This window comes from Symphodus melops (genome assembly GCF_947650265.1).
Source record: "Symphodus melops genome assembly, chromosome: 7".
Classification (NCBI taxonomy): Eukaryota; Metazoa; Chordata; class Actinopteri; order Labriformes; family Labridae; genus Symphodus; species Symphodus melops.
In genome coordinates, this window is record NC_136697.1 from 6,978,653 (window position 1) to 7,006,256 (window position 27,604).

The 27,604-nt window shown below is 42.6% G+C and overlaps 2 long non-coding RNA genes across 2 annotated transcripts in view; both read left to right on the forward strand.

Annotated features, from left to right (window-relative positions):
• The window catches only part of LOC306826496, a 42,502-nt gene extending 30,745 nt beyond the window's left edge, over positions 1–11,757 (forward strand). Inside the window, exons 2-3 of the long non-coding RNA XR_013779441.1 lie at positions 11,444–11,465; positions 11,721–11,757. This is a non-coding gene — a long non-coding RNA (uncharacterized lncRNA). The remainder of the gene's footprint in view (positions 1–11,443; positions 11,466–11,720) is intronic.
• The window catches only part of LOC306826490, a 207,053-nt gene that overhangs the window by 169,739 nt on the left and 9,710 nt on the right, over positions 1–27,604 (forward strand). The window lies entirely within an intron of this gene.

Consider the following 27,604-nt stretch of genomic DNA (forward strand, 5'->3'; position numbering starts at 1 on the left):
TTCTCTGATATTAACTCTGTCTATATATGAAATGACCTCTACCCCCCTGCAGTTATCACCTCATATGACTGATATTCTGTTCAGACCAGAATGAACCTTCACTCTGACTCCCCCAAGTGTCTGCTAAACACACTGCTCCATAAATGCCAGTATGACATGTTTTGATATTCTGTCTCTTTAACTTTTTTATTCAACTTTTACTTAACCAGAGGAGTCGTCCATGATGGATGTCAGCTTCACCAAAATCCTCCAGAGGACAGTCCAGGACAGAACCGGCCCTCCTGACCAGTCTGTTCAGTCTCTTCCTGTCTCTCTCTGTGCTCCCTCCTCCCCAGCAGACCACTGCAGAGAAAAGTGCAGAAGCCCCCACAGAGTCATAAAACGTCCCTAACAGAGTCCTGCACACTCCAAAGGACCTCGGTTGTCTCAGCAGATGCAGTCGACTTTGGCCCCTCTTGTACAGGGCGTCGGTGTTGTTTGACCAGTCCAGTTTATTGTTGAGGTGAACACACAGGTACATCTCAATGCCCAGACCCTGGATGTTCACCGGTGCAGTCTGAGGTGACTTCCTGCTGAAGTCTATCACCATCTCCTTAGTCTTGGTGGCGTTGAGCTGAAGGTGGTTGAGCTCGCTCCAGTCGACAAAGTCCATGATGACCTGCCTGTACTCTTGTTTGCTGCCCTTGGGCAAACACCCCACGATGGCGGTGTCATCAGAGAAGTTCTGCAGGTGGCAGCTCCCAGAGTTGTAGCAGAAGTGTGAGGTGTACAGGGTGAAGAGAAAGGGGGAGAGCACTGTCCCCTGTGGGGCCCCTGTGCTGCAGACCACCATGTCAGACTGGAGCCTCACGTACTGTGGTCTGTTGGACAGGAAGTCAGTCGTCCATGCAGCCAGGTGACAGTCTACTCCCGCTCTTTTTAGCTTCTCCCTGAGCAGTGCGGGCTGGATGGTGTTGAAGGCACTGGAGAAGTCAAAGAACATGACCCTCACAGTGCTGCCGGTGTTCTCCAGGTGAGTCCAGGATCTGTGCAGCAGGTAGATGACGGCGTCATCCACCCCGATGTCTGGTTGGTAGGTGAACTACAGTGGATCCAGGTTTGAAGTCAGCAGGGGGTGGAGGTTGTTGAGGATGATCCTCTCCATGGTCTTCATCAGGTGAGAGGTGAGGACCACAGGTCTGAAGGGTCCCTGGGGTGCGATGTCTGAGGTTTTATATAAAACTGCCAATCTGATATTTTTATTGGTCGTATCATCAGTCATCCATACATACACCTCTGATGACACACCTCTGATCATAGCTCCTCAGTAAACTGTAATTAATACTATAGTAGTTGAAGGTTTCAGTTTGTGGTTTCATGCCTCTGAACTCTCTTCTGGTCCACCTCTATCTCAGTGGAAAACACCTTGCAGACTCAGTGATAGTTGAAATCCAGCAGAGGGAGGTAGAGGAGTGGATGGGTTCATACAGCAGCAGATATGTTTCTGTTCTCGGAGGTTATCAGGACTCATAAAACAACAGAGGATCAAACTCTTGTTGTCTGCAGCAGACGAGCTCTGTGGGCTTCCTCTTTGCTGCAGCTTCCTCCTCACCGTTATCTGAGGTTTTTCACATTAATGACACATCGACAGTTACGACCTTTGAATGTGGTTTAATAACTGTTCCAGGAACTTTAGTTAGTGCTGAAAACTGTCTCAGGTTTGATCTGTGCTCTTTATCTGTTTATATAATGAACTCAGAGCTGAGACTCTGATAATGTCAAACATCTCTAATAAGCTCTTTTCACAATAAGATCACATGTAATCTTCATTAGAGTGGGCTCTTTGTGTAATAACAACAAGAAGGAGAAGAATGACGTTAAACACAACAAATCTGAATAATGACACATAACAAAAATAATACAGACTTTAAAATGTTTAGCTGATAAATACTGAAACCTTGTGTAAGTCAGGAGTATTTACTTGTGAACACGGGTCTTCATTTTCATTTCTTTACTCCGACTGAACATGAGGACCTTCTTTAAAATAAAATGGAGCCTTTAATTTAGAAGAAAACACTCTGAATGTTTGTGTTTAAAAAGTTGTACATTTACTAGAAACACAACTGGGATATTGTTTGAGATTATGAAGGCACTAATGTCACCCATAAGAAAAACAAACGATGCTGCTGTTCACCTTGGATCAGGCCGGCAGTCATTGACCTCTATAATCACATTTAAAATCTAAAGACATATTCAGAGTTTGATTTCTGGTGAACTTACTTTATAATCTGAAGAACTCTGAGTTTGTCTTTGTAAATGTTCTCTTTTCTGTTTTTGCTTTAGAAAGGCTCTGATACGCCGTCGTACTTTTCTGCTGTCATGTGTGAAGCTCTTTGTTCTCCTCCTTTGAAAAGTGCTACATGAATAGAGTCATTATTTTATTTGTATTAGACACACGAGGTACCGTCCTTTATTACATCACTTTGCACTAGAAGCATTCATCTTACATCTAAATGTAAAATGAACCATCGCTGACACTTTGACGCCCAATGAAACAGATTGACATGCGATGAAAAGCAGAAGGTCGGAGTCAAACCCGGGCCGCTCGCCTCGGGTGAAATAACCCTTTATATGGTTCATAACCACTGGGCTACACAGCACCATGCACTGAAAACTAATAATGTATAAAGTCGGGCTCAGAAGGTAAAGGGAAAGCTTTGTTCAGGATTCATTTGAAATCAAAACATTGTGTTGTTAATTAAAGAAATGACACAACAATGTTTATTATCTGCAGACTTCTTTATTCTTTCAGCTCCTCAATCAAACATACATTTTTATTTTTACACTCAATTTACTTTTATTACAGGCTCATGTCAATTATCTAATATATAACATCACTAAATAACTTCATGAGATCTTTAGTAACTTCTGCTTCAATTTGTGATTCTGTTGATTTTCTTTAAAATATTTTGTTTTAAATTAGCAGAAAGAAGCAGTCTATGTAAAGTCCCTACCAAAACAACATGTTTAATCATCCAATGAAGCTGCTGAGAAATGTTTTGTGTTAACATGTAAAGAAGAGTATCATCAGCGTAGAGCTTTACATCAACACTGACACCACTGTTTAAAAGGGTCAACAGTGAACCTGCTGACAAATCCACACACTGACTTTTGACAAGTTTACTTTTCTTTGAGAGCTTTTTGTTCCTGGTTAATGTGCGTGCTTGTATTCATATCTTCCTGTACATTTTATTCTCTGCAGTGTGAAACTTTAATGAGAGCTTGTTACGAGAGACTGAGTCATTCAGAATGGATTACAGCCGCTAATAGCTCTAAAAACTGTGCATCATTTACTAAAGTATTAAACCAAAACAATCACTTTTACTGTATATAATATAGGATTTGTTTTACACTGCTGCAAAATGTTGTTGATCATGATTGCATATATATATATATATATATATATAATGTATATATATATGTATATGTATATATACATATTCATGATTGATGTTTTTTAATTCATCTAAGCGATAAATGAGATACCTTTCAGAGATGATGGTGGGATATCAAATAGAGTATAACTAAAGGAGAATTACGCCGATAATCTTAAGGACGCCCCGATCATCATAAGATAATCTTATATGATCATCCTGCCATGTGTGGTGTGTTAAGATCGCTCTCGTCTGGTCGGAAGAATGCCGTGACCGCTCCGATCTCAAATCGGGGATATTCATCATGTTGGATTGTTTTGGCCCGATCTCTCATCATGTGTGGTGTCTCCCGAGGAGAAAATGAGCACAAGCCTGTTGAATGCGACGCATAGCCAATCAGAAAGCGAGTTGACATAGTAGCGAAAACAACTACTCACCTCCATATCATGTAGCAAGTACAGTTCATGCTCCCGTTGTCTCCGCTCCTTTGACCGACGCCTCTTTTTAAAACGTGTTTTTTCAGATAAAAACAGCACAAACAATCCCTGTTACATCCTCTTTGTCCGTTTGTTGACTCTGGAATCACGTTTGATCTCGAGAGGTTTTGCGAGATTTCCCGTCTGATCGGGGGACGTTCGCAAGTGAAATCGGTTGGTGTGTGGTGTGTTGATGTTGCCGTGTGGCCGCACACCACACACTGTACGTCCAAAGCTGTAAAACCTCTGATTATTTATCGCCGTGTGTGGTCTCTAAAGTTTGGGAAATCAGCCGACAATTTTAAAATGATGTGTGAACCAGCCTTTAGTCATCCAGCATGTGTGCAGTTTGTGGACAGACTCTTGTTCCTGAGGACGGTCAGCAGGAAGAGTCCACAGCAGTACACCAGACTCTTCACTGTCAGCACTGTGTAGAGCAGCAAGAGCAGCTTAACCTTGTATGGAGACGGGACAGAGGGATCCACTGGAGGAGATGGTGGAGCTGCTGGTGGAGGTGGTGACGATGGTGGAGCTGCTGGTGGAGGTGGTGATGATGGTGGAGCTGCTGGTGGAGGTGGTGATGATGGTGGATCTGCTGGTGCAGGTGGTGATGATGGTGGAGCTGCTGGTGGACGTGAAAAAAAAACCAGAATAATCTTTCAATCTTCTTTTAACAGAAGCACTAAATGAAGATGACTCTACGCTGCACAACGTCACCAAGCCTTCATTACCTGTATCTATCCAAGTCTCCACTGTTCCCCCCTCGTGCTGCACGTAGCAGCTGTGTTCATAGATGTACTCTCTTTGATCGTTCTGTAAGATGGAGGCAGCACATCCAGACTCTCCCAGCTTCAGCTGCTGTCCGTCAGCAGAGGGCAGCTCCTCTAAACGTCCGCTCTTCGTTCGTCGTCTCCAGGAGAATCTGACTACAGGAGGAAACATGGCTGAGGCCACACACAGCAGGGAGCTCTTCTCCTCCAGCCGGCCTCTGGATGCTGCCGGGTACACGCTCAGCACGGGCTTCACCACCTGCTCGTCTATGAAAGAGGAACAAGTAACACACACACACACACACACACACACACAAACGCACATACACACACACACACACACACACACACACACACAGTCAGCAGCATTCAGTGTGATCCTAAAACTACATGAACTCTGCTCTCTGAAACACTCGTTACTACAGTTCCAAGTTCAGTTAAAGTGAAAAGACATTAATAATATCAAATTAAAGATGGTGAGTGAAGATACATGAATCTGTTGATTATAATACCAGATCAGTTAGATTTGTTTAAGAAGAAAAGAAAACATTGAAGTGAGTACAAATTAAATCCATGAAAATAAAAACAAAGTAGGATTATAGCAGCAATAGAATAATATCATTTTATACTTTGTTATATTCTGTATTTATACATTAGATTATGTTTTATCATGCAGTTTATCATTTCATTCAAATATTTTTTCTTACATTAAAACAAGTCTGATATTGATCTGGGTTTAAATATAAATATAAATTACATATTAACATTCAGGAAAATCATCATTTTCAATAAATTAAAAACTAAATATATATAAACCATGTTGTTTACTCTAATTACTACAGATGAATAAAATCCTCACCACAGTTATTTCAGTGTGTTTGTTTTTTATGAAATATTCAATGTTGTGTTTAGAAATGTAAAATAAGGTCAAAGTTGATTTATAAACTAAAGACAAAGGTTTCATAAATCCACGAGGAGACATTAAAATGGACGAATGATAACATGTGATATTAGACAACATATAGTTCAAATGATTGTCTCTGACAAACAGTTTTTCATTCTGTATTATAGAATAATATCAATGAGCAGCATGAGCATCAAGAACATCTTCAAGTTTGAGTCCAACAATCATCGCTTTGACTATTTGATCCTTTTTAAAGCGTTTCATTCAGACAAAGTCTTTTTCTTCTACGTCGGTCAAGATCAGAAACTCTTTGGAGTCGCCTCGTCAGCTGCACTTCTTGTCCTGAAACCTTGTTAGTTATTTTTAATGAACCTCTTATTGAGCCTCAAACTCTTTAAACTTTACAGTTAATTTCCAGAAATTATAAATAAAAAAGACAGATTGTCAATAATGTTGTTTTATTTAAAGAAGAGTTGTTCTGGATGTCTGTAACATTATTAACATCATATTTATATCTATTAGTTTTGTACTGCAGAAAACAGAATCACTTTATGTGTTGAGATTTGAACATCTATTTAGAGGTAACATCTTTTTATGTCTCAATAGCTGCACGCCTTGAAAACAATCTCCTCTTATTATAAAAACTTTAATATTTCACGTCTCAAGCAGCAAAAAGTCATTAAAGTCACATTTCAGACGACTGAAGGAAATTAAAGTTTATTCTTACCTGAAACAAAGAGTCTCGTTCCAGAGCCAAAGATTACGAACCAAGCATCATTCCCCCACAGTGAAAAGATGTGATACAAAAACCTGTCTGCTGCTGAACAACACAAATCATGAACCAGGATCAAACTTCAAACACATTTCTACCTCAGCGTCTCTTCCTTGTTTCTTCTTCTCTGAATGTTTCTCCTTTAACAGTGATGTCTGTTGTTTCTTTTCTTACAATGTTTGAACTGAAGGATGGATGAATGGACTGGTATGAAGAGTCGTACAGACCTTCTTGGTCCCCTGAGGAGGAAATCAATGACTTCACTTTGTTGTAACTCCACCAGTGGATCGAGCACTGGGGATGATCTGAGCTCTCTTTTTCCACTCTTTGCTAGTTTGCTCATTTATGATCTCATGATAGAAAGCTGTTCTCACTTCACTTTGCCATCGAGCCCCCCGATATTACTACAGACTGTCCAGGGTCCATTACCCACGTAGTACTAAATGTAGTTATGTGATCCAGCAGGCAAGAGCGAGTCATACAGTGTCACTGGATCAGAGCATTGACTGTTTATTAAGAGCAGCAGATCAAACGAGGATGACTCAGCAGTTTTTTAAAGTTTGTCTCCACAGAGTTTAGGAAACATACCTGTAAGTACGAGTGTGTATGCTGGTGTTTGTTGAGTTACTTTAAGTAAAATAGATGTTTGCTACATTAAAATAATCAGGATGTTAATTCTGTTAGCCAGTTATTGAAATGTTCCTGTATGTGTTAGCATCGAGCTTTTCACACCACATTCAGACACTGATGGTAGAGGCTGCTATGTAAAGTATCCATCAGCATTAATAATTCATTCATACACAATGACATGGTGCAAATGAAAAAGCTGTATTTTTTCCCAATATTTGGGTCCACTGTGCCTCAGTTGGTCGATATGTCGTCCAGAAGGTGGAGGGTTCAATCCCCAGCTCCTGCAGCAACATGTCCGATGTGTCCTTTGACAAAACATTTAACCTGTAGTTGCTCCTGCTGCTTCACTGGCAACTTATGAGTGAGATTAGTTCCTTCTGATAGTCTCTCTACATAGAAACCTCTACCATCAGCGTGTGAATGTGGAGGTGTGACATGCTGTGTAAAAGCTCAAGTCTATCTACCACAAAAACACATCATCCTTCTTGGTACATTACATTGCTGTGGGGCAAACTTGAAGACAGTGTGTCAGTCCGTCAGAGGAGTGGTTGTGTAGAAGTGGCCCGAGAAGAAAAGCTGATCAGCACAGACTCCATGTCTGGGATCACTGAGGGGATGAATTGAGACAGAGAGCAATAAACACACAAGTCCATGCTAGAAGCTCTTGAACGACTTCTCTATGTTTAAGTTTTATTTGTTTAAGTTTCTATCCATCCATCCATCTATCTTTTTTTTTGTTTCCTGCTTCCTGAGAGTGTAGACGTGTTTTTCTTGGCTCTCCGCTCCCTTTTTTTTTTCTCTTTTTGCTTTTTTCTCCCACACCTCGATGCTAGTAAACATTTTGACGTTTACCAAGAAAGCCATTTATTCCTGGAATACCTCTGTTGGTGGAGACATTTTTGTTAGCGGACAAATCAGGTGCCTACTGTCAGCTAAAGCCAGTACCGTGATGCCGCCTTTCTCCACAGATGACCTCCACAAACTGCTGCAGCAGGTCGCAGTTTTGGAGAATAAAGTTCTACGTTTAGAAATAAACGCAGAAGTGAATGGACCCTGCGAAAACGACAGCACTCTTCCGTTGATTCAAAATAACAGACTGGAGAATGCTAACATTCAGCTAATGAGCTCTGATACAGCTCCCACCAAACAGAGGGGCTGTGCAAAAGGTAACAAATCTGCCACTATCAATCCTCCCTGGAATGCTCTCGGGGCGAAACCAAAGAGTACACCAGCTGCCACATGGAGACGTCCAACTGGTAGAACCCAGCGCCCAGAGATCTGTGATGCTACAGGCTGGCCCACGGTATCTGCCTCCTCAACACCGGTGCAGAGGAAGACACAGCCGTGGATAAAGGCTAAAGGGAAGATTGCCAACAAGGCTCCAATACCAGCGGCTGTGGAGTTACAAAATCAATTTCTTCGTCTAATGCAAGACCCAGGATTTCCAACTGGACACCTGGCCAACCCCCTGAACCCACAGAGAAGGGTAAGACCTGACAAGAAGTCAGAAGTTAGAAAGCTACAAGGAAAGCTACTGAATGATGCTGAGACTCTGGCTGTTGGTGATTCTGCTATCAAAGATGTGAGAAGCATGTACAGCAGAAAAACAAGAGTGTTGTGCTTTCCTGATGATACAGTCTCCAACATGACCGACAGAATCCTCAGCATTTGTGAAGAAAGTCCCAATTTGAAACACCTTGTACTGCACACAGGGGCAAATCATATTGGGAAAAGACAATCTGAAGTGCTAAATGCAGTGAGCTCTCTGAAGGTTGAAGTCTTTTTCAGTGGGCCGTTACCACCAGTCAGAGGAGGAGGAGAGAGATTCAGCAGACTGTTGGCAATCAACAGATGGCTTTCAACAGAATGTGAGGTCCACTCAATCCATTTTATTGACAATTTTAACTTTTTCTGGGACAGAAGACATTTTTTCAAAGGAGATGGCCTTTCCCTTAACAAGTCAGGAGTGAGGCTTTTCACCTCCAATCTCTCTTTCTTCCTGCGTCATACTGTTCCCACTGCCAAGGACAAGAAACAAGATGAACCCAAACAAAAGGAGCAAACACCAAAACATGAGGGAGAACCGACTTCCCCCCCCCCCCCCCCGCCTATGTGTTCTGGCCATGAGGGGTGCCAGAATGAAAAAGAGGAGGCCTTATGTCCTTCACCAGGAGCCACTGCTGGAGAAGATTACCCTATTCCACCGACTCGAGAGGATTCACCAACTCCACCTGCTCGAGTGAATCCCCCAACTCCACCTGCTCGAGTGAATCCCCCAACTCCACCTGCCCGAGAGGATTCACCAACTCCACCCGCTCGAGAGGATTCACCAACTCCACCCGCTCGAGAGGATTCACCAACTCCACCCGCTCGAGAGAATCCCCCAACTCCACCTGCCCAAACTCCACCCAGTTCATCATCTTCACCGTGTATCCCCTCCCCCTCCTCCCCCATGTTGGAGTTTACTGAACAAATGAACAAACTTGTCACTGGTACCAGACTCACTCCCCTCCGACCTGGGTTCCTAACCCCCCTAGTTCCCCTACAACAACCCGGCCCCCCTCCACTACCTCCGCTCAGACGAGCCCCACCTGTACCCCTTCCAAAGCTAGATCTGAACCTACACCAGTCTCCCAATAAGAGCCCAAAAGAGTGTGTGTACTGATGTGTTCTGGGTCCAGGTTTTAAGACAAATGCTAAGCCTGACATCTCCAGGGAAAAGCCAGGGCCCTTTGTCCCGGAAGTTTTTAACATACCAGTTATCTCAAATAGCTGGTGGCATGGCGCAAAGTACATCAGTAGATTAAAACGTACGGTCACTCTATCTAATTTGATTCCATTTGTGCGTCAGCCACAGTGTGAATCTAGCAAAGTTCATAGCATGTTACTTTTTGCTCTACTAAAAGTTAGATCTCTATCAGCCAAGTCACTTTTAATTAAGGATCTCATCGAAGAGAATTTGGATTTTATGTTTTTAACTGAAACTTGGTTGAATGAGAGCAACAGTGCAGCAGCACTTATTGAAACAGCTCCTCCAAACTTTAATTTTATCAGTGCAGTTAGAGAGTCGAGGAGAGGAGGTGGAGTAGCTGCTCTGTACAATAACAAGTACCAATGCAAACAGTTGTCATATGGGAAATTCGGCTCTTTTGAACACATTGCACTCCAGCTGAGCTCACCCTGTTGTGCAATATTAGTCACTATCTACAGGCCACCAAAGTATAATGCAAACTTCTTTTATGACCTCAACAAACTATTGTCTGCTGTGTGTATTGATTATGACTGTGTTATTATAGTGGGTGATTTCAACATTCATTTAGACAATCCAAGAGATAACAGTGGGAAAGAACTTATAAACATCTTGGAAAACTTCGATCTTTCCCAGCATGTAACAAATCCAACACATAACAAGGGACACACTCTGGACTTGGTCATTTCAAGAGGTCTAATGGTTTCTGATGTTGTAGTGAATGATGTTGCCATCTCTGATCACTATTGTGTTTCCTTTAAAGCTTCCATCTTGGCTGACTGCAGAGAAGGCAAAACAGAGCTGATCAGAAAACGTTGATGACAACATGTGCACACTCTTCACTGAGGCATTCACTAACACACCAGCTCTACACTCAGCCCCTGTCAAATACCATGTAGATAAGTTCAGCGCTAAAGTTCTAAAAATTATTGATGTCGTTGCCCGAGTCAAGGCCAAAGCTGTCTGTGTAAAAAGAAAGCCCCATTGGAGGAATGGGACACTTGTTATAACAAAGAAAAAAGATTGTAGACAAGCTGAGCGCAGGTGGAGAAAAAGTAAACTCCAGGTTCATTATGACATCTTTAACTCATTCCCCGCCATTGATGGAATTTTCCGTCATTTGGATCCAACCGTTACCCGCCATTGATGGAAATTTCCGTCAATTGGTGTTTTCAGTGTAATATGATAGGGGGCGCTCTGACGGATGTTGTGAAAAAGTTACAGGACTGTGGGGTCAAAAAACAACAAACAAGACCACCCGCAGGAAAGTAGAGAGAAAAAAACAACAACATTTTCTTCGTCCTTATTTTCCAGCGGGCGGTGTTCTATCAGTCTGTATGTGAGTTTGACGCGTGTCAATAAGTCACCATTAGCCGTATAGATATGAGATAAAAGCTCTTGAACAGTACAAACATGCCGGCGCCAGCAAGGAGATATTCGGCTGCTGAAGCTACAGAGTTAATTATCGATACAGACTCTGATAATTCATTTTTTGACCTCCGTGAAACTGATCTGGATGAAGGCAGCAGCAGCGTCAGTGAATGGAGGGATTCAGGACGTGTCAGAGGTAAGATATGATCACGTTATTTTTTGATTCACCTTGATAGCATATGCATCTGATAATTCATGAGATAACGTGACGTCGAAATAACATATCCCTCAGTTTTGTACATAAACTATGTACCAAACGAATGTTTGACGGACTTTTTATTGTAATTTCCAGACACAGAGTCCAGGTCTCCAAGATCCAGGTCTCCAAGGTCCGGACATACACGTAGGTGCAAGAGGTGAGTCATGATAACATATTTTATTTAGTTTGATAGTATGTTACTTGGATTGTATGATTATTAGATACTACAAGACAAGAGCATCTGCTAACTTGTGAGAGAAGATAAAAAAAAGAAATAATATAGCTTTCATTTTGTACACAAACTATTTACCAAATTAATATTTGTATGACATTTTACTGTCATTTTACACACAGAGTCCAGGGATTCAAGGCCCAGGTGTCCTTTATACAGACCTACCCAAGGTGAAAGAGGTAAGATATGATATGAAGAGTCTTTCTAATTATTTACAGGTCAAACACAGCAAAGAGGCAGAGGTTGGACCTGTGGATCTTATGGGCGTGGAGGTCAAGTACCTGGTGACCAAGCAAGAGGGTCTTTAAACCAGCCAGGTGCAGGTCCTGGTCCAGGTAATCTGATGTGGAAAGAAATGAACTGGCAGCCAAAAGACTTTCTTTTCACTGAGAATCCTGGACCTCTAAATGATGCTGCTGCTCTTGATCATATCATTCCTAAGCCTGACCTTGAAATGTACTGGTCTACAGATGACATTTTGGTCACCCCCTACTTCAACAAGGTCATGTCCCGCAACCGGTTTGAAATCATATGGAGGTTTCTGCACTTCAATGATAATGACTCAAGGCCAGTAAATAGCACTGACAGGTTGTACAAAGTCCGCCCTGTCTTATATTACCTTATATCTAAATTCAGTCAAACGTATCAACCTAACACCAACATTTGCATTGATGAGGTTATGCTTCTGTGGCGTGGACGGCGAGCGTTCAGGGTGTACAATCCCCAAAAACCTGTCAAATATGGGTTCAATTCCTACATCCTTTGTGATTCTGACACAGGTGTTACAACATGAAACCCTGTTGTGGAGAAGGCACTTCCCTGGGAGACACAATTGTCTCAATTCTTGATCAGGTTTTTGTTCACCTAATGTTTTATTATTGAAAATAATAATGATATTTAAGTGTTTGTAAAAACAAAGTATTTCTGAGTGTATAAGAGAAGAAAAATGTATAATATAGTTTGTAAATGTTGTAGTGCTACACTATTCAAAGAAAATTTATAATTTTATGTAATCATTTTTATTTATTTTAGTTATTTATTTTAAAATATAACTGTAGTTGTCAAATGAAAGTAAAAAGAATCCAAATGTAAACTCAAAATCACTTTTTTTTCTTGAAAATAAGTGTGTTTTACAAAAGTGCTGTTTTCTCAGCTTTTTGTCCGGAATGTTGTTTTTTTGTGAAAATGGCCGATATTCAAGTGCTGATAAAAAAAGATTGAATGAAGTTTGAATAAAATAGTTTTTTGTATATGAAAGCAGAGGGTCTGATCTTTCTTTTGATGTATTCAATATTTACATATTCAAAGAACAAAATATTCTGTGAGTCTTGAAAGATTGGTGAAAATGGTGAAAAAGGCTGGCGCTGGCTGGTAAACATTCTAGAATTCTCTGGCGGGGAAAGAGTTAAAGAGGCGCTCCGCTTATATAACTTAGAACTCAAAAGGACCAGACAGTCCTTCTTCTCTGAGATAATCAACAAGCACAGCAACAATGCTCGGACTTTGTTTACTGTCGTGGACAGGCTGACCAACCCCTCAGCATCAGTTCCTGCTGAACTGTTATCTGTAAAGGCATGCAATGATTTTGCATCGCACTTCACCCAAAAGATTGAACAGATTAGACAGACAGTCAGTGAGTCTACTACAGGCAGCCTGACTGTAACTCCTGTACCTCCCACCTGAAAACAATTTAGCTAACCTGGCATATTTTCACCTTCTAGATCCAGTAGCATTAACAGACATAGTTCAACACCTCAGGTCCACTATATGCCGTCTTGACATTCTGCCCACAAGCTTTTTAAAAAATGTTTTTACCTGTGTTGCACCAGATGTATTGCAGATAGTTAACAGCTCTCTTCAGACAGGCACTTTTCCTAAGTCGCTAAAGACAGCAGTGATTAAACCCCTCCTAAAATGGAGCTCAGCGTAAGTTCAGACAGGAAGACTGGTGTTATTCTTTCATTCATTCATTCATTCACCTCTTCATTAATTCTTAAACCACACCCCCTACTACCACTTGTATCTCTCTCTGGCAAGCAGGTGATCATGGGCGTGTATCATCCTGGAATTAACCAACCAGACTCTGCCACAAACTTTCTCTACCAATCAATGGCTTGCTGTCAATAGTTTAAAAACTCTCTCTCTTCCAGTCATCCTGTAGCTGCAGGCATACGCCGCAATACGCTATTCGCGCTAAATTTGCGGGCAGCGAGAGACGCTGCCTAAATCAGATTCAACTCAAAAGGAGAAAGTCATCTCCACTCGAATGACCTCAGCCCCACGGGCAATGAAAGGACACGCAGGAGCAGGAAGCAACCTGATCATCCAAAATCTGTGAAGTTCGGTAATTACCTCAAAGCTGCATCATGTCTCTCACAGTCGCTTAAATTTCATTTCTCAGTGACAGCATTCTCACTCAAAATACAGCCTGCTTCAAAAATAATGTTCATGCTGCATTTAATCCACGCAGCTGCTGGCCTCCGCTGGCCTCCGCTGCTCGGTGTCACAGGCAGAGAAAAACATCATCATGTTTTACAGCGGTCTCAGGCACATCCTTGTTAACTTTTATTTCGTAAGGAAGCGGGCATCATGGCTGGCACGACTAAGCTTGTTTATGTCACAATAACTTGAGAAAACACATAATTACAGTGTCGGGCTAATCCTTAAACCGTGGTTAACTAATCAAAACTGTTTATATGCGTTAATCGGTTCATTCACGACCCGGCTCCTTACGCAATTCACGTGTGTGACAGCGCAGGTGATCAACCTGCATACTCAGGAATGCCCGGTTACAACGAGCTGCAGCCACAGCGCATATTCCTTTTTCTCATCAGCTGAGAAGGACTAGTTTCTTTTAATGTTAATGTCTCACACAGTGTCACGTCATTCAGCCACTCGGCCCAATAAGTCATATATGAAATTCTGCTAGATCGGCTGATCAATCTGCTCATCAGTTAATTGCTCAGCTTCACGTGCGTCGGGGCTCGTGGCATCAATCGCAAATGCATTCCTCTCTCGTTTTAAACGATTTTCAATTATTTAAATAAACGGTCGGAGTAGTAAACTAATGGCATCTTAGCAGTAGGAATAATCATATATGTTACACAATAAGCGCAATTCTCGTGAACCAAATTTCATGCTCTATTCCTTTAACCATTTAAACTCAGATCTGCCAGAAAAGCTCTTTAGAAGTCCCCTTTAATCCCTGCACAACGGGATTGTCCTCAGATGTTAGACTTTTCGTTTACTCAGGGTGTTATTAATTTATTTATAGCACGGATGCCAGTTATTCAAGAATATGTTTCCAGCATGAACAGGCTAGTAGTCCATTTTATTTTTATATACCGTAAATTCTGTACTATTGAGCGCACCTGGATATAAGCCGCACCGGCTAAAAATAAGTAAATAAATGTATTTGTACATATATAAGCCGCACTTGATTATAAGCCGCAGGTGTCCACGCTATAACAAGAGCTATTTACACAGACGTAGGCTACCGGTAACATCCGCAAATACTGTAGCGTCCGTACGGACGTTAAAGGACGACGAGAGCGTTCAAATAATAACTTTTAATAACCCGATCACTGTCGGCCGTGACCACGCCGTTTACAGCAGAGAGCAACACATAACTTGCCGTAACAATCCAACTCTCTCCCCCAGCGTTCTCTCATACAGCCACTCAACACGTTCTCGCTGGTGCATTCACTGACTCTCCACATAATCGGAATTATGAACACATTATCAACTACTGACTTTACAACATGAACCGTTACAATACGAAGCTTAGCCGACGGTGTCTGTAACACGGCTGATGAAAAAGATGACCGTAATATATTTCACAAGAAAAAGTCCATCCATTCACTGCCTCAGAATGACTTCATTACTCACTTCCTCAGTCTCTGTTGTCGCTGTCAGTGTCATCTCAACGTGCAGCAGCTCTGTTAGCTTCTTTGACAGCCAGGTCGATCGCCTTTAACTTGAAAGCTGCATCATATGTATTTCTCCGTGTGTTTTCCATCATGAGGGTGCGTGCATGAAGCGCAAAATGACTGATATTAAGATCCGACGTGACGAAGTCAAATGTTTTTGCGGCAGAAGCTCATTGTCCCCCATAAAAACTCCATGCATTAGCCGCACCGGAGTAGAAGCCGCAGTGCTCGAAGTGTGAGAAAAAAGTAGCGGCTTATAGTCCGGAATTTACGGTAGTCCATTTTATTTTTATTTACTTATGCCTGGGTATATTCAACATATTGCTGTGTCTTTTCAACGTTCATCAGATTTAGTCATACTAGGGCGGCATAAATACTTGTGAGGATTTGCATTATGACGTCTGGAATTAATTCATATTTAATCAATTATGAGTAATTTGTTTGATCTAACAAGCCATACTTGGCATGATCATTTACCTCGTTCGTCACCCAAATTAAATCTGATTTCAAGTTACGGATCATGTATTCGAATACATGTTGCTAAAGGAGGGTCAAACTTGACGCAGCTTGACTAGTTCATGCAAACACTATCAATTAGAATGGACTTGAATGGGATATGCTGAAATACTTCAAAACGTAAATGCAGATAAAATGTAAATGCTGACAAAGAAGTCTCTACAGACTTTCAAGTGCTTCGTTCAGAGGAAGGATGGTCACTCTAATCCACTAGATGTCGCCATCGGGCATTAGCATGAATCCAAAACAACTCAAACTGCATCGTCACATTAACAGGCTAGCGGTTGCGCCCGAGTAGGCTTATAGCCCCACTTTGCATAATTCTATACATTACCATAATCTTAAATGTTACAAGACATTCAAATTTAATGGCGAGCGTAGTGTTTTTCTGTCTATAAATCTGCAGTTTAACAACTTCATGCACAAAGGGACTAGCGGCTGGCCCTCATAAACCAAATGTAGATCCTGTAATTACAGCTCAGTCATCGTCAGAGATAGCGGGACTCAGGCGTTGCTCTCTTGGAGGACAGCAAGACTAAGAGAGACAAGTACACAGGATATACTCGATCTCTGCTATATGCACTCTAAAAATGTTCTAATTCAGTCTTTAAACCAGGTAATGGCCAGACATCGCGGTAATTCAAAAATAGTTGTGTTATAATTGAATGTCATTTCACTCCGGCAGTTGTCCGGCTGGCAGATAAACCTGTGAGAGCTCTCTCTAATTCAGCAATGAGTCCGCACAGAGTAGTTTACTACTGCTAAAGTATAAGTGATTTAGCATGCGTGTTGAACCTAATTTAGGTGGTGATGATGATCATAGATTAAAGCACACATCGAGTTCTCACTATATTGTCAGTCAATGAGGTGTGGCTAACCAGCCATATAGGATTCTGCTCATGGCTCCCAGCTCTGGCTTCTCCACCCATACCAACCAGCAGCTCAATCGACCTGCATCACAATTATAAGCGTTGCAAGTACGAACAGTAGGTGTTCGTCCAGTTAAGGCACACTATTTGGCGCGTGGTCGGAAGCAACTTCCGCAGACCGATGAACTCATGCAAGAATATGTAATCCCGAAGTAAATCAGAAATCACTAACTTACTATTTAAGCAAAAGGTACTTTAGCCCCTTCATACTAGTCATGGTAATTTGACCTCATTCAGCGGGTCGCATTACAATCGCGTCTCTCTAACATCAATTCCAGCGGGCTGTGTCTACTCATAAAGTCAATGCTAAACCTTCATCTTATTTCAGTGCATCCCTCTAGGTTTTGGGGGGAACTACACTCTGCATCGGCATGATTGTCTACAGGCCATTTACATTTAGGTTAATCAGAACACAAATCGGATGACTCGGTGGGTCTGCACATTACGAAAATTCTGTCTCAGTCAAATCTGTCTCAGCTTCAGCATGGACTGCAGATTTGTAAACTGTTATTAATCCAAGTAAACGCTTGTTGATGAACTCGTCTGTTTTGTCATAAATCAGGTTACAACTATTCAGTTGTACAATGCATCCTAATCATTCAGTCGCAACAGCAACGAGAACTCAGTCATCATGGCAGCAGGACGGTCATTCATTGCTATAAGTCATGTCCAATACAATCCTAATCATCCATCATAAAACTGAAATTCCATATCTTGGTCTTCAATTTGTTTAGACCTTCCTGGACCTGCAAACTTTGTCAGCAGTTACATGTGTACCAAGGATGCTGCTAATAATGCTAACATGGTTTGCTTTTTGCAGCATCTCAACCTTGTCATCACAGGTTCCTGAGCATCAAGATTCGACTCCTATTTTATGCATCTTGTATTTCTTTATTCTACATTAACGATTACAAATGTTTCATAATCACTTCTTCATGACTTTAACATTCTACAGCTATTTTTCCACGCATGTTGCCATGGTAGCACCTAAAAGAATTTCTGAGTATGCCGCCTCGCTCATGAAGCTCTGGTTAGCTTGCTTGCGCTGGCTGATTGAATCACATTGCACCAAGGTCATCTAAACTTATTTCATACCGGCAACGTGTTACATCAATCACAAGCCATAAATAAATTAAGTTCATGGCTATTCAGCTAATTCCATTAGAATAGTCGGCTCCACATCAGCAGTCAATCCAGGTGTTCTTTTCTCCTCGACAACTCGGATGATGATCTTCCCCTGACTTCCAGTCCTATATTCGTCCAGATATCTGGCGGTTCGGTAAGCCAAAGATGACTAAAGCGCTATCAAATGGTGGTGGTGTATTTCATGATGTTTTATAAGGTTAAGTCTAACTTCCTTCTAAATCACGGGCGTCACGTTTACAGTCTTCATTCTTCTCACAGTCATGCTGGCCACGTGTCGGGTCTAACAGATCCAATACACGCCGAGCCAGATGGCTACTATGTCAGACCATTAGAGAGTCATGCCAGGCCACATGTCTGCGGTCCCGAACCTAACATGCCGGGCCACATGACCACAGGGCAGCTTAGTAGTCATGCTGGCCACGTATCGGGTCTCGGCAGACCCCGGATACGCCGGGCCAGATGGCTACAGGGTAGGCTTAAGAGTCATGCCGGGCCACACGTCAGCGGTCGCCGAACCCTACGTGCCGGGCCACATGACTAAGGGCGGCTAGCAGTCTTCTAGGCCACGTGTCGGTCAAACGGACCTAGATGCGCAGGTCGGTTGGCGGCTGGTCAGTCCTCGTTTTCGTGCCGGACAACATGTCAGCGGTCGCTGAACCCTACATGCAGGTCACACGATTACAGGGCAGATTAGCAGTCATGCTGGCCACGTGTCGGGTCTGTCAGATCCATTACACGCCGGGCCAGATGGCTATAGGTCAGGTACAGTAGTCGTGCCGGGCTACTTGTCTGCGGCCGGCGAGCCCAACATGCGTGCCACACGACTATAGGGCAGTTTAAAAGGGTCATGCAAAGCCACGTCAGGTGAGAACCTAGACTGGCGCATGATCAGGTAAGTCACCATACAATAACTACACAGGGTGAATACTCTCTGATCGTATTTAACAATTAATCAATGTTCATCATCTAACTCATAAATGTTTCCCACAGACTCCAGGCAGCCATAAGGTAAAACCTATGATGATTCTACCTTTGTCTTTCTCACTTTATTTTGGGGGGCATCCTATCCTGCGTCGGCCTCACTACCCCTCGGAGCTCATGAAGTCGTCATGACGGAGTCTAGCCCCCAAAAGACTTTGCACATTTTATTCTACAATTGTTGCACATTTCATTGTAATAAATAATTGTTCATTCTTAATTAAGTCTCACCTACCATCAAAATAATGCAGATGACACACAGCTCTATATATCAGTGTCAACGAATGACCATAGTCCCTTATATTCACTGAGCAGGTGCATCAACAAAATCACTGAGTGGATGTGTCAGAACTTTTTACAACTGAACCCAGAAAAGACTGAGGTGATTGTTTTAAGCCCTAAAGAGGAAAGGTCAGAGGTCAGCACTTGTCTTGAATCCATGTCCTTAAGAACAACAAATCAAGCCAGAAATCTTGCTGTGATTATTGACTCAGACCTCAAATTCAACAACCACATTAAGATGGTAACAAAATCAGCTTATTACCATCTGAAAAATATTGCAAGAATCAAGGGCTTTCTGACCAAACAAGATTCAGAAAAACTTGTTCATGCTTTTATTTTCAGCAGGCTGGATTATTGTAGCGGTGTGTTTACAGGCCTTAGTAAAAAAAATCTGTCCGACAGCTGCAGCTGATCCAGAACGCAGCAGCCAGAGTCCTTACCAACACAAAGAGGGTGGAGCACATTACACCTGTGCTTCAATCACTGCTGGCTGCCTGTGTGTCAGAGGATCGACTTTAAAATCTTACTACTGCTTTACTACTATAAAGCATTAAATGGTCTTGGCCCGAAGTACATGTCAGATCTACTTGTAGAATATAAAACATCCAGAGAGCTCAGGTCCTCAGGAAGAGGTTTACTCAGTGTTCCCAGAGTCAGAGTTAAACAAGGTGAAGCAGCGTTTAGTCACTACGCTCCTCAACTGTGGAACAAACTCCCTGAACACCTGAGGACTGCAGTCACACTCAGCTCCTTTAAATCAGCCCTTAAAACTATATTATTCACTCAGGCTTTCAATTAGAAATATACTGTCTGCCTTACTGCAACACATTCTTCCTTTTTTAATAGTTTTAACAGTTGTTCCTTTATCGAGTATTTTCACTTTCATCCCCGTCTTTTAATGATGTATTTTGCATTCTTTCCTTAAGCTCTGTTTTAATGTTTTTATGTCTGTAAAGCACTGTGAATTGCCTTGTGTCTGAACAGTGCTATATAAATAAACTTGCCTTGCCTATCTATCTTCGGTCGGTCGGGCCGTCTGTCTGTCTGTCTATGACGCTGAGAGGAAGCATCGTGCCTGAGCACATTTATTTATATGACACCTTTTCAGCTAAAATTGAATATTTTCTGTTTTTATCTCCAATGTTTGTTTTCTAAAGATGTTTTTTAGCTTCTTGTTAAAGAGCATATAGCAAGTTACATTTTTTGTAAATTAACACTTAAAATGGTCTGATAAAGGCTTTAGAAGAAGTCAGTTCTTGATTTGACATGTTCTTCAACACAAAAAGGCAACGTTTGAGAACAAAAAGTGGCCCTTCTCAGTGTCGCTGTTGATCATATTACGTAGCATGGGGGACTCTCTCCCTGTGACCCTGCTTTAATCGGATATGCAGCAGGCAGAAGTGAGTGGCAGAATGTGTTTTGGGTTGAGTCTGTGCTGGATGTACTGGATACAACCTTAATGGGACTTCAGCTGTTTCCACAATAAGAAGAAACGAGGAGCAGATGAAGACGGAGCTTTGTGGTAAAAAAAAAACGCGGTTGTCTGTGGCGCTCATTTTCGGCTGGAAGATTATGTGCCTGACGATCTGATGGAGCTCAGGATGGGAAACCAAAGCCAGGACCGGGTCAGACTGATGATGGGTACGGTCTGGTCAGAAGGCAACAGCAGGTTCACCGTCAGCAGCAGCTGCAGCCCCGAGCCCGGCTCCCGGTGCAAAAGTAAACAAGCATCTGTCAGAGATGCTGCCCGACGTAAACTGAGCACCTTAAGTCTTACATTTTGATTTTCTGACTCCATATACTGTAAGTGCATATACAACTTTCAATCGAAATTAATTATGAATAATAGTATAATAGAAGCCTTCACGCCTCAGAGAGTTTGCTCTGTTTGTATAAACTTCAGGTTGGAAACAAACAAAAACACAAGCTTTACGTCTCTCTTTTGTTGCTATTTAAAAACGTGAGCACTGAGCTGCATCAGCAATAAAATATAAAAACTAGACAATTCCAGCAGAAATTGTGAGGGTGGTTGCCGTCTGTGTATGTGTTTCTGAGTTATACTGCAGTAAAACTGTTTAACTGTAGTCAGCTAACGGCTAAGACAGAACTACTTTGAATGGGGCACATTTTGGCCAAATTTTTGTCACTTAAACTCGAATTGTGTCCAAACCGTGTGCCAGAGGTTTCCACAAAGTAATAACACACTTTTTGGGGCCGAGCCGGTCGTTTTGATACCTTTCTTGTGTGTGTGGCGCAAACGCTGTGGGAGGAGTAGCGCGGCCCGTTTTGAGGATATAATAAGACGAAGAATAATAATAATATCGACAATAGTAGTAGTGTGGTTTGCCTTTCAGGCAACCACCCTAATTATAGAGGGAGCCAGTGGAGAGAAGCCAATACAGGAGTAATGTGGTCCCTTTTCCTAGTTCTAGTCAGAACACGAGCTGCAGCGTTTTGAACTAGCTGAAGGGTCTTTAGAGATTTACCATAGCACCCTGATAAAAGAGAATTACAGTAATCCAACCTGGAGGTAACAAATGCATGAACTAGTTTTTCTGCATCATTTTGTGACATCTGCCTGATCTTAGAGATATTACCAAGGTGAAAATAAGCTGTCCTTGAAATGTGTTTAATGTGAGAGTTAAAGGACTTATCCTGATCAAAGAGAACTCCTAAGTTCTTAACAGTGTTACTGAAGGCCACGCTGATACCACTAAGGGCCGTTATATATCATCAGAGAAAGTCTCTCTGAGGTTCTTACGTCCAAGCATAATAACTTCAGTCTTGTCTGAGTGAAGCAACAAAATGTTTCGGTCATCAGGTCCTGATGTCCTTGAGACAGGCTTCTAATTCACGTAGCTGATCGGTGTCTTCTGGCTGTTCTAGTTGTTTCTGGTTGTCCTTTGCTCTGACCCCCCAGACACTGGCTTACTCTAAGGTTCCTGTGTTGTGACAACCAGACTGTAATGTGTGGTTGTCAAGCTAGCTGTCAGGATTATTATTTATTTGAAAGAAATCAAATAAAGAATCAATCCAGACAGCAGTAAAATAATCCCTCAGTTCATTGTGTGTGTGATGGAGGTGAAGGACTCAGTGAGCTGTGGTTTACTGCTGTCTTCCTGTCACAAACTTTATCTGACTTCTGCTCATCTGTTGCTTTTTGTTCAGCCTGCTCCGATCATTTCTCACTGTGGGGAACCTTTTTTATCACAGGAGCAGTAGTATGTGGCTGAATGAGAGGATTTAACCTTCTGGATCTGCAACTCTACACCGTTCTGTTTGATCACAGCTGAGAAATCATCTTTCTGAGGATGAATGTCTTTGTACACGTCACCCTTCTTCTTATCAATCCACAGAATCAATGAGAATGTTTTTGTGTCTTTTTTCTGGTACCAGAACACAAGATCTAAATCACACTGATCTAAACGTTCACAGGTGAAGGAGACTTTTTCTCCAACTTTCCTGGTCAGAGACAAACCGTCCTGTTTGAGCTCTGTTGTCATGGCAGCCAGCGCTATAGAGAAACAGACAGATGAAGGTTAGTGTGACGGTTTATTCACATTCATTTTTTCACCTCCTCCATGAGGTCATGTTAAAACCAGATCAGTTTAATCACACAGTTGAGTTACATTCATCACACAGAGACAGGGCTGGTTTATTCAAGGTTGAGTTTGTTGGCTCCTGATTGGCTGGAAACACTCACCTGAGCACACACAGCACAGAGCCACAGCAGGGAGGAGAAACATTTTGTTGTTTTTCTCTGGTGGACCTGAGGAGAAGTGAAGCCAAACCAGGACGAGCTGTGGGGTCAGACTGAGCCGGGTGCTTTCTAACGGGTCCTCAGAACTCCCATCAGCCCCTGCTGCTGACTGATGATTGACAGCTGGGCTGGAGCTGCTGTGTGGTTTTCTACAGAGTCTGAGGTTTTGAAGGAGGGAGGAGGCGGAGCTAAGTATCAACAGACAGGATACAGTAAGCATCCTCTGTTTCCTGTGTGTTAATAGACAGGTGTTAATGTGAAGACACACTGATCTCATCACTGATGTGGATGTGTTTCAATCACTTTAGGAACACAAGAAGGAACTCTTATCATGAAGAGTGGAAAGTTTCAAGTTTGTGTTCAATCTTTGAATCAGAATCAGAAATACTTTTACCCCAGGAGGAGATTTGATCCTTACAGCAGCTCTAACACAAAACATAGAAGAAGAAATGTTGTGAAATAAAAAGAAATATGACTGAAATAAGGAATCTAAATAAGAGACAAAGCATTAAGTACAAGACAGAGTGTTACAGCTGTGTAACAAGCAGCATGTTATTACAGAATAAGCTTTGTATAAAGTGCAGATTATGAAATAAATGAGCCATGTACAAAAGCACAGAGAGTATTTCTCAGTAGTTTCAGTATTGCATGTTGAGTTAATGGACAGATTATTGAGTGTTTAAGATCCAAAGTACTGCACAGTTTAAATCAATAATAAATGATGAATAATGGAGGATCAATCCTTCAATCAAACATGTATTCATCCTTTAAAGGACATTGAGGTTTTCCTCATTCCCAATGCCATGAATGTGCTCCTGAGTCTGACCAGCAGGAGGCGCTGGGAGACATTCTCCAAGATGACCTGCACCTTAGACAGCATGGTGCTCTCTGACAGCGCTCCGTCAGAGAGTCCAGCTCCATCCCCTCAACGTCACTGGAGGATCAGTCTGTTGGAGTCCACTACCCTCAGCCTGCTGCCCCAGCACACAGCCACAAAAGGACAGCACTGGCCACCACAGACTCATAGAACATCCTCAGCATCGTCCTGCAGATGTTAAAGGAGCTCAGCCTCCTCAGGGAGAAGAGGCGGCTCAGACCCTTCTTGTAGACGGCCTCCGTCTTCTTGGACGAGTCCAGTTTATTGTCCAGATATACTCCCAGTAATCCTCCACAACGACCACACTGAAGCCCTTCTCAGATCCACGACCAGTTCCTGAAATGTTTCCTGTCTTCATCTGTAAAAGAAGACTACGGTATATCAGCCATTAGACATCATTATGAACATGTGCATCTTTGTTTTCTTTGTAAAGGTTTAAATAATGTGTTGAATATTTATTCTTCTGAAATCAAGAAAGAGAAACATCTACAGTTCAATCTGATACACTCATCCTTCACTTTAGACGAAAACATTTCACAAAAAAGAGTAATTTAATGTTTTAAACAACATTAATAATTTTAATTGAAGCGCCTTTCAGGTCATTCAAGGACTGTACATTACATAAAAATACACATTAATAAAGTGAACTAAAGAAAGAGAAAGAAAAATCAATCAATCAATCAAACAGGAAACAAAATAGAAGTTGAGGGCAGATTATAGTTAGATGGAGAATGCACTTCTGAACAGGTGGGTTTTGAGTCTGGATTTGAAGAGGGGGAGGGAGTCCAGATTACGGAGGTCAGGTGGGAGAGAGTTCCAGAGTTTAGGAGCAGAGTGACTGAAGGGCCTGCTCCCCATGGTGTTGAGGCGGGCCAAGGGCACAGTGAGGTGGATGGAGGAAGAGGATCTGAGGGAGCGGACTGGAACGGTGATGAGGAGGTGGTCAGATAGATATGGATGGGCGACGTTGTGGATGGACTTGAAAGTGTAAAGGAGCAGTTTGAAAATAATTCTTTGGTTGACCGGGAGCCAGTGGAGATGCTGTTGGATGGGGGTGATGTGATGGTGAGAAGGGGTTCTGGAGATGATGCGGGCAGCTGAATTTTGAATCAGTTGGAGTCTGTGGAGGGACTTTTGGGGGAGGCCGAAGAGGAGGGAGTTAAAGTAGTTAATACGGCTGTCGAGGATGACTCCCAGGCTCTTAACCTGGGGGGAAGGAGGAGGAGTCGATGGTGAGGGTAGCGAGGTAGATTTGTTACCTATGAGCAGTAGTTCAGTGTTATCGCTGTTAAGTTTGAGGAAGTTTGAGGTGAACCAGGATTTTATTTCAGATAGGCAGGAGATGAGGGAGGTGGGAGTGTGGAGTTGGGTTTGCTGGAGAGGTAGAGCTGGGTGTCATCTGCGAAGCAGTGGAAATAAATACCGGATTTGCGGAGGATATGGCCGAGGGGGAGGAAGGAGGTAATGAAGAGGAGCGGCCCCCAGGAAAGAGCCCTGGGGCACACCTGAAGTAACTGGGGAGGGGTTGGATTTGAAGGACTGTAGCTGTATGAACTGAGTGCGGCCTGTTAAACACACAAACAAACAAACAAACAAACATAAATCTGATTAGAGGTCAGTGACTATTAGTGCCTTCATGATCTCACACAATATCCCAGTTGTGTTTAAAGAAGGCCTTTCAGTTCAGTTGAAAATAATTTATAATGAATTAAAAAGTTTTAATAAAAGTAATATATCTAAAGTCCATTTAAAAAAGTTTGTATAAAAATGTTTTTAGACTCACAGGATCTGACAGTGTAAAGACAAAATGTACTTGTGTTTATTTCATTTTTCATGCCAGATCTCAGAACACTTCTCTGATATTAACTCTCTCTATATATGAAATGACCTCTACCCCCCTGCAGTTATCACCTCATATGACTGATATTCTGTTCAGACCAGAATGAACCTTCACTCTGACTCCCCCTAGTGTCTGCTAAACACACTGCTCCATAAATGCCAGTACTACACGTTTTGATATTCTGCCTCTTTATTCATGAATTCATTTTTTTATTCAACTTTTACTTAACCAGAGGAGTCGTCCATGATGGATGTCAGCTTCACCAAAATCCTCCAGAGGACAGTCCAGGACAGAACCGGCCCTCCTGACCAGTCTGTTCAGTCTCTTCCTGTCTCTCTCTGTGCTCCCTCCTCCCCAGCAGACCACTGCATAGAAAAGTGCAGAAGCCCCCACAGAGTCATAAAACGTCCCTAACAGAGTCCTGCACACTCCAAAGGACCTCAGTCGTCTCAGCAGATGCAGTCGACTTTGGCCCCTCTTGTACAGGGCGTCGTGTTGTTTGACCAGTCCAGTTTATTGTTGAGGTGAACACCCAGGTACATCTCAATGTCCAGACCCTGGATGTTCACCGGTGCAGTCTGAGGTGACTTCCTGCTGAAGTCTATCACCATCTCCTTAGTCTTGCTGGCGTTGAGCTGAAGGTGGTTGAGCTCGCTCCAGTCGACATCGTCCTTGATGACCTGCCTGTACTCTTGTTTGCTGCCCTTGGGCAAACACCCCACGATGGCAGTGTCATCAGAGAACTTCTGCAGGTGGCAGCTCCCAGAGTTGTAGCAGAAGTGCGAGGTGTACAGGGTGAAGAAAAAGGGGGAGAGCACTGTCCCCTGTGGGGCCCCTGTGCTGCAGACCACCATGTCAGACTCACAGTCCTGGAGCCTCACGTACTGTGGTCTGTTGGACAGGTAGTCAGTCGTCCATGCAGCCAGGTGACAGTCTACTCCCGCTCTTTCTAGCTTCTCCCTGAGCAGTGCGGGCTGGATGGTGTTGAAGGCACTGGAGAAGTCAAAGAACATGACCCTCACAGTGCTGCCGGTGTTCTCCAGGTGAGCCCAGGATCTGTGCAGCAGGTAGATGACGGCGTCATCCACCCCGATGTCTGGTTGGTAGGTGAACTACAGGGGATCCAGGTTTGAAGTCAGCAGGGGGCGGAGGTTGTTGAGGATGATCCTCTCCATGGTCTTCATCAGGTGAGAGGTGAGGACCACAGGTCTGAAGGGCTCCCTGGGGTGCGATGTCTGCGGCCTCATATAAAACTGCTCATCTGATATTTTTATTGGTCGTATCATCAGTCATCCATACATACACCTCTGATGACACACCTCTGATCATAGCTCTTCAGTATACTGTAATTAATACTATAGTAGTTGAAGGTTTCAGTTTGTGGTTTCATGCCTCTGAACTCTCTTCTGGTCCACCTCTATCTCAGTGGAAAACACCTTGCAGACTCAGTGATAGTTGAAATCCAGCAGAGGGAGGTAGAGGAGTGGATGGGTTCATACAGCAGCAGATATGTTTCTGTTCTCGGAGGTTATCAGGATTCATAAAACAACAGAGGATCAAACTCTTGTTGTCTGTAGCAGACGAGCTCTGTGGGCTTCCTCTCTGCTGCAGCTTCCTCCTCACCGTTATCTGAGGTTTTTCACATTAATAACACATCGACAGTTACGACCTTTGAATGTGGTTTAGTAACTGTTCCAGGAACTTTAGTTAGTGCTGAAAACTGTCTCAGGTTTGATCTGTGCTCTTTATCTGTTTATATAATGAACTCAGA